The following is an 8,502-nucleotide window of genomic DNA, read 5'->3' on the forward strand; positions in this document are numbered from 1 at the left end:
CCCACCCCAGCATGGCTGAGAGCTTACAAGTACGGGAAACTGCAGCATACTGCACAGCCTGTAGGCATCTTAACAGGTTGGAGTGTCCTTTCCAGGTGATTCAGTCAGAGTGCAGATAATTTTTTTTAAAGCTCAGCTTTACTTTAATTGAGAGGGACCCTCAGCTTTTATTACTTACTGTGTCATGGAGGAACCTAGAGAATACGGCCAGTTCCAAGCACTTCCTGAAACTGTTTTGAGTTGTTTACCTTATGTAACTGCCAAGCAGGATGGAATGTTTCCACCTTGGAAGAAATTGCTATGCAATAAATGAGAAATGCAAGGAAATGCTATTGCCACTATTTTGGTAATTATGAAACTTGACAATGAAAAAGTAAAATGGACAAACTTGAGATATAGTATATGGGTCTCTCAATTTTAGGAATCATTTAGATTATCTATGGGTAAGCTCTAGTGTTCTTTTTTGTATGACATTTATTAGCTCTGTGAAAAATAATAAATCAGATTCTAATTTACTCTGTATATTTATAATTTAGGGAGAATTATTTCAATTAGATGAAACTGTTGAACAGAGATTACTTTTGGAAATTAAACTTGAATTTTATTTCAGTTAATGCATCCAAATAGTTGAAATAATACTGAATATTATGCATGAGGCTCAACCTCATCATACCCTCTTTTGCATTTGAACTCAGTGTCACTCAGTCTCTTAAAAACACATTAAGAGATTCATAAATTTGGAAATAGTATATTACCAACATGAAAAAATAAATCTAGAAATATAAATATAGTAAAACATGATTTGCATGACCATAATAAGTTAAATGCTGAATTATGGGACTTAAGTAATAGTTAAGTTCATCAAATAGAAGTTGGGTGCATTTAAAGAAGAGCATTATTAAAGTAAGAGAAGAAAACAAGACAATGCCCAGATCTAGTGAGAAGTAAGCTCAGAAATAGTATGATCACTTACTAAAGTCAGTAAGATTTAACTGACTTCTGAGAAAAACTATCAAAAGAATACCAAAAGGGATACATCGTATGTACCATAGTATTTTTTTAAAAGATTTCTTCTACTTAAATAAAAATCAAGTTGACTTATTTTTCTAGGTATATTTAAGAATTAAATAAAAGAGAATGATTCCTGAAGATTGTAAGGGCCAGAGGTAATAGGTGATTGCAAGGAATTAGGGTCTTCCACACACAACTCAGAGAGAGTGTGGCAGCAGGAACAAGACCTGCATAACCTCAGGGCTGACAGGGTACCGACACAGAATGAACACAAGTCTCACCACAAACTCAGAACCTCTGCAATTGATGCCCAGTATCAATACAGTATTGTTTCCATACTACCACTCAAATGGCCCTTAATTTTTATCAATCTCTCTCTCTCTATTCCCTCCCTAATCTCATTCTCTCTTCTTCCTCTACACTGGTTCCCTATTTTCTATCCTCTGTCACATCCATCCATTACTATTCTCTTTCCCTCTCCTAATGAGATTTATGTATCCCTCCTAGTCTCTAACCTTTGTCATTCTATGGATTATAACTTGGTCATCAATGATTTAACAGCTAATAGCCACATATAATCGAATATAATGTCATATTCGTTTTTCTGAGTCTGACATATTTCAACCAGAATATTTTTGAAACATTTCATCTAACTACCTCTGAATTTCATTTTTTAATAGGATATAAAGGGATATACCATTGTGCAAATGTATTACATTTCCTTTATTCATTCTTTGTTGAGGGACATCTCAGTTGTTTCCAATTTCTGTCTCTTATGAATAAAACAGCAATGGAAAGAGTTGAGCAAATATCTCTACAGTATGATGAAGAATCATTTGGATATATACCAGAGAGTAGTATAGCTGGATCTTTAGGTAGATAATTTTCCATCTTCCTGAGGAACCACCACACTGATTTCCATAGAGACTGTACAAGTTTGCACTTCCACTAGAAATGAAAGAGTGTTTCTCTTACTCCACATCCTCAGGGGCATGAGATGTCACTTGTTTTATTGATGCTAGTCATTATGAGAGATGTAATATGAAATCTCAAATTAGTTTTGACTTGAATTTCTCTGATGACTAGGATACTGATAATTTTTAAGTGACTTTCAGACATTTGAGTTTCCTCATTTGAGAATTCTGATTAGATTTGTACTCCATTTTTTTAGTTTAGTTACTTAAGTCCTTTTTATATTTTGGATATTAGTGCTCTATGTATGGATGTGAAGTTGATAAAAGCATTTTTCCATTGAGAAGGCTGCTACTTTGTCCATTTTACTGTGTCCTTTGACTTACAGACACTTTTCAGTTTCAAGAGACTGTGGGAGCCCACGTGTGACTCAGTTTCCATCTGGAGTCATTTCTGACTTAAAGAAGTTATTTGAATTCAAGCTTGCCTGCTCTGCTTTTTCTTATAACCTTGAGGGCTATGAGAGACTTCTGACTTAGTTAGTAAAAACAAAACAAAACAAAACAAACTATCTAGTAGACAGTATACTGCTGATGACAAACCTCAGGAACATCAAGATAGAAAGTAAGGCTGCTTCTGAGCAGCAAGCACATGTTGGAGAGGAGGCTCCTCTCTCAAGGACAAGAATAGTCTTGTGGTTAGATACTGACTGTCCATCTGTGCTGTGCTTTGTTCTGCTTTGTATATAAGCAAGTACTGAAATAAACTCTGGGCGGCTTCGCTAGTTTGGCATGACCAGACAGACCTCCCGATTCTATCCTTTCTTATGTTTCTTCTGACTTTTCTTTGACCTCAAGAATCCTGTATCTAGGAACCCTAATTGACCTTGTAGGAATGGGCTCCTACAAGAGGTTCCATTTATTAATAGTTGATCTTAGTGTTTATGCTAATAGTGTTCTTTTCAGACAGTTTTTTTTCCTGTGCTAAAAAGTTCAAGGCTATTCTCCATTTTCTCTTCTACAGGTACAATGTATATAGTTTTATTATGAGGTTTTTGATCTATTTGGGGATGAGCTTTGTGTGAGGTGATAAGTATAGATTTATTTGGATCTTGCTTCATGTAGCCACCCAATTTGACCACCATCATTTGCTAAAGATGCTGTCTTTTTTATAGTGTGTATTTTTGTCTTCTTAATCAAAAATTAGGTGCCCAAAAGTATGTCAATTTTTGTTTTGATCTTCAGTTCAATTTAATTTATCCATATGCTTGTTTTTATTCCAATAATATGCAATTTTTTTTACTATGGCATTGTAGTAAAACCTAAATTTGGGGAAGGAGATACGTTCAACAGTTCTTATCTTATCTGATCACAAGGGATTAAGGGACAAAACAAAACAAAAACAGGAAAAACAGAAAGCTTACAAAATCATGGAAACTGACAAACTACTGAACGAAAATGGACCAAAATAGAAATTTAAAAAGAAATTGAGGCCCCCACTGTCGCCCTTTTGTCTCCTGTGTCCTTGGAATATCAGCTGTCCCTATTTCAGTGCTGAGGAGTTCTATCCAGAGAGCTGTCCCTATTTCAGTGCTGAGGACTTCTATCAAGAGAGTGCTAAGGAGTCCCATCCAGAGAGGAAGAGATGGGCAGGCGAAATGCAAGAATTTTTCCAAAAACCTGAAAGGCAACATGACATCACCAGAATCCAGGGATCATGAAACTAGAAGAATTGAACACCCGACTCCAGAAGAAATAGAAGAAATCGACTCTAAGCAAAACTTTATGAAAATAATAGAGGAACTTAAACAGGAGGTGAAAATCTGCCATAAAGAAATGGAAGAGAAGAATAGCAAAAAAGATTGAAGAAATGAGTAAAGAAAAGAAAGAGAAGTATAACAAAAAGTTTGAAGAAATGAGTAAATCTGTACATGAAACCCTGGGAAACCAAAAAAAAAAAAAAAACAATCAAATAGGTAATGGAAACAGTTCAAGATTTGAAAACTGAAATGGAAGCAATGAAGAAAACACAAACCGAGAGCCGGCTGGCTATGGAAAATCTAGGTAAATGAACAGAGACTTCAGAGACAAGTATAACCAATAGAATACAAAAGATAGAAGAACGAATCTCAGACTCTGAAGACACCATAGAGAAAATAAACACTCTGATCAAAGAAAACAGCAAATCCAAGAAATTCTCATCACAAAACATTCAGGAAATGTGGGACACACGCACAAAAAAAAACAAATCTAAGAATAATAGGGGTAGAAGAAGGAGAAGAATTGTAGATCAAAGGTCCAGAAAATATATTCAACAAAATTATAGAAGAAAACTTCCCCAACCTAAAGAACAATAGACCTATGAAGGTTCAAGAAGCACACAGAACACCGAATAGACTGGATCAAAAAAAAAAAAATTCCCTCGCCATATAATAATCAAACCACAAAACATTCAGATTAAAGAAAGAATATTAAGAGCTGCAAAGGAAAAAGGTCAAGTAACTTATAAAGGTAAACCTATCAGACTTACACCAGATTTCTCTATGGAAACCCTGAAAGCCAGAAGGTCCTGGATAGAGGTACTGCAGAAAGTAAGAGACCATGGAAGCAAGCCCAGATTACTATACCCAGCCAAGCTATCATTCACTATCAATGGAGAAAACAAAATATTCCAGGATAAAAACAAATTTAAACAACACATAGCCACAAATCCAGCCTTACAGAAAGTATTAGAAAGAAGATCACAACCCATGGAATCCAACATTGCCAATACTGCCTAGAGTAACTCAGACATCTAGCGACCCTTCATAATCAAAACTCAAAGAAGGGAAACAAACACACTCTACTACCCCCACCCCCCAAAAAGAAGAAAAAAGAAAATAACTGGGGTCAACAACCACTAGTCATTAATATCACTTAATATCAATGGACTCAATTCACCTTTAAAAAGGCAAAGACTTAGAGATTGGATATGAAAACAGGCTGCAACATTCTGCTGTTTACAAGAAACACACCTCAACCACAAAGACAGACACCTACTCAGAGTAAAGGATTGGGAAAAGGTTTACCAAGCAAACGGACCTAAGAAACAAGCGGGTGTGGCCATTTTAATATCTAACAAAATTGTCTTCAAACTAAAATCAATCAGAAGAGATGGAGATGGACATTTCATACTCATAACAGGACCAATTCATCAGGAGGAAGTCTCAACCCTGAATATCTATTCCCCTAATATAAAGGCACCCACTTATGTAAAAGAAACAATTCTAGAACTCAAGGCAGTCATCAAACCACACACACTAATAGTAGGAAACTTACTTCAACACACCTCTCTCAACAATGGACAGGTCAATCACACAGAAACCTAACAGAGAAATAAGAGAATTATTGGAGGTATTGAAACAAATGGACTTAACAGACATCTATAGAATATTCCACCCAAATAGGAAAGAATATATCTTCTTCTCTGCAGCTCATGGAACTTTCTTCAAAATTGACCACATACTTGGTAACAAAGCAAACTTCCACAGATACAGAAAAATATTAGTAACCACCTGTGTCTTGTCAGATCACCATGGATTAAAGTTAGAATTCAACAACAATGCTACCCTCAGGAAGCCAACTAACTCATGGAAGCTGAACAGTCAACTACTGAATTAACCCTGGGTCAAGGAAGAAATAAAGAAAGAAATTAAAGTCTTTCTTGAATTTAATGAAAATAAAGATACAACAAACTCAAACCTATGGGACTCAATGAAAGCAGTGCTAAGAGGAAAGTTCATAGCACTAAGTGCCCAATTAAAGAAAACAGAGAAAGCACACATTGAAGACTTAACAGCACACTTGAAAGCTCTAGAAAAAAAAGAAGCAGATTCACCCAGGAGGAGCAGAAGACTGGAAATAATCAGACTGAGGGATGAAATCATCAAAATAGAAACCCAGAAAACAATCCAAAGAATCAGTGAAACAAAAAGCTGGTTCTTGGAAAAAATCAACAAGATCGACAAACCCCTATCTAAACTAATCAAACGGCAGAGAGAGAACATGCAAATTAATAAGATCAGAAATGAAAAGGGGGACATAACCACAGACACAGAGGAAATTCAGAGAATCATTAGATCTTACTACAAAAGGCTGTATGCCACAAAATTGGAAAATGTAAAAGAAATGGACATTTTTTTTTAGATAAGTACCATATATCAAAGTTGATCCAAGAACAGGTGAACAATCTAAATAGACCTGTTAGTCGCGAAGAATTAGAAGCTGTTATCAAAAATCTCCCTACCAAAAAAAAAAAAAACCCAGGATCAGATGGTTTCAATACAGAATTCTACCAGAACTTCCAGGAAGAGCTAATACCTATACTCCTAAGTGTATTTCACAATATAGAAACAGAAGAGTCATTGAAAAGAGGGGAAAGTGGTGCGGGAGAATTGTCTGTATTCTGTCAATCATGTTTTAAATGAACATTGATTGGCCAGGCAGGAGGTGTAGGAGGAAAAACTAAACAGTGAGTGGAAATGATGCAAGGAGAGCAGGAGAATTCTGGGGAGGAGGAAGTTGATTCCTCCCACTCCTGCCCAGGCCACCAAAGCAGCATGATGTGAGCTGCACCACTGAAAAAGGTACTGACCCACATGGCTAACATAGATCAGAAAAATGGGTTAATCAAGATGAGAGAGTTAGCTAATAAGAAGCCTGACCTAATGGGCCAATCAGCTTTATAACTTATAGAAATCTCTGTGTGGTTGATTTTCTCTGGGGCCAGCCAGCTTGTGGGGTACCAGGCAGGGACAGAAAACACAAGCAAGCCGGCCCTCATTGTTACAAAACTCATTTTATGAAGCTACAGTTATGCTGATACCAAAACCACACAAAGACACAACCAAGAAAGAGAATTACAGGCCAATCTCACTCATGAACATTGACGCAAAAATTCTCAATAAAATACTGGCAAACCGAATCCAAGAACACATTAGAATAATTATCCATTATGATCAAGTAGGCTTCATCCCAGAGATGCAGGGCTGGTTCAACATACACAAATCTATCAATGTAATCCATCATATAAATAAACTGAAAGAAAAAAACATATAATCATTTCATTGAATGCTGAAAAGCATTTGACAAAATTCAACACCCCTTCATGATAAAGGTGTTGGAGAGACTGGGGATACAAGAATCATACCTAAATATAATAAAAGCTATTTACAGCAAGCCGACAGCTAACATCAAATTGAATGGAGAGAAACTCAAAGCCATTCCACTAAAATCAGGAGCACGACAAGGCTGTCCACTCTCTCCATACCTCTTCAATATAGTGCTTGAAATTCTAGCAATAGCAATAAGACAACATAAGGGGATCAAAGGGATTCAAATTGGAAAGAATGAAGTTAAACTTTCGTTATTTGCAGATGATATGATAGTGTACATAAGCGACCCCAAAAACTCTAGCAAAGGACTCCTACAGCTGATAAATACCTTTAGTAATGTGGCAGGATACAAGATCAAGTCAAAAAAATTTCAATCTGTAGAAGAATGAAAGTAGTTCCATATCTATCACCATGCACAAAACTCAAGTCCAAATGGATTAAAGATATAAACATTAATCTGACCACTTTGAACCTAATAGAAGAGAAAGTGGGAAGTAGTCTACAAGATATAGGCACAGGAGACCACTTCCTAAGTAGAACCCCAGTAGCACCGACAATAAGAGAATCGATGAATAAATGGGACCTCCTGAAACTGAGAAGCTTCTATAAAGCTAAGGACACTGTCAATAAGACAAAAAGACTACCTTCGGACTGGGAGAAGATCTTCATCAACCCCTCATCAGACAAAGGTCTGATCTCCAAAATATACAAAGAACTCAAGAAACTAGACACTGAAACTCTAATTAACCCAATTAAAAATGGGGTACTTGACTGAACAGAGAATTCACAACAGATGAATTTCAAATGGCCAAAAGACACTTAAGGTCATGCTCAACCTCCTTAGCGATCAGGGAAATGCAAATCAAAACCACTTTGAGATACCATCTTACACCTGTCAGAATAGCTAAACTAAAAACACCAATGAAAGAATGATAGCCTATGCTGGAGAGGATGTGGAGTGAGGGAAACACTCATCCATTGTTGGTGGGAATGCAAACTTGTGCAGCCACTGTGGAAATCAGTGTGGCGGTTTCTCAGTAAACTGGGAGTCAACCTCCCTCAGGACCCAGCAATTCCACTCTTGGGAATATACCCAAGAGATGCCCTATCATACTACAAAAACATATGCTCTCAAGCAGCACTATTTGTAATAGCCAGAACCGGGAAACAACCTAGGTGCCCCTCAATAGAAGAATGGTTAAAGAAGGTGTGGAACATATACACATTAGAGTTTTACTCAGTGGTAAAAAACAATGACATCTTGAATTTTGCATGCAAATGGATGGAAATAGAAAACGCTTTACTGAGTGAGGTAACCCAGACCCAAAAGAGGAATATGGTATGTACTAACTCATAAGTGGATTCTAGCCTTAATTAAAGGTCTTTGAGTCTATAATTCGTGATCCTAGAGAAGCTAAATAAGAAGG

The sequence above is a fragment of the Myodes glareolus genome, chromosome 16 (genome assembly GCF_982192425.1).
Source record: "Myodes glareolus chromosome 16, mMyoGla1.1, whole genome shotgun sequence".
Taxonomy (NCBI): Eukaryota; Metazoa; Chordata; class Mammalia; order Rodentia; family Cricetidae; genus Myodes; species Myodes glareolus.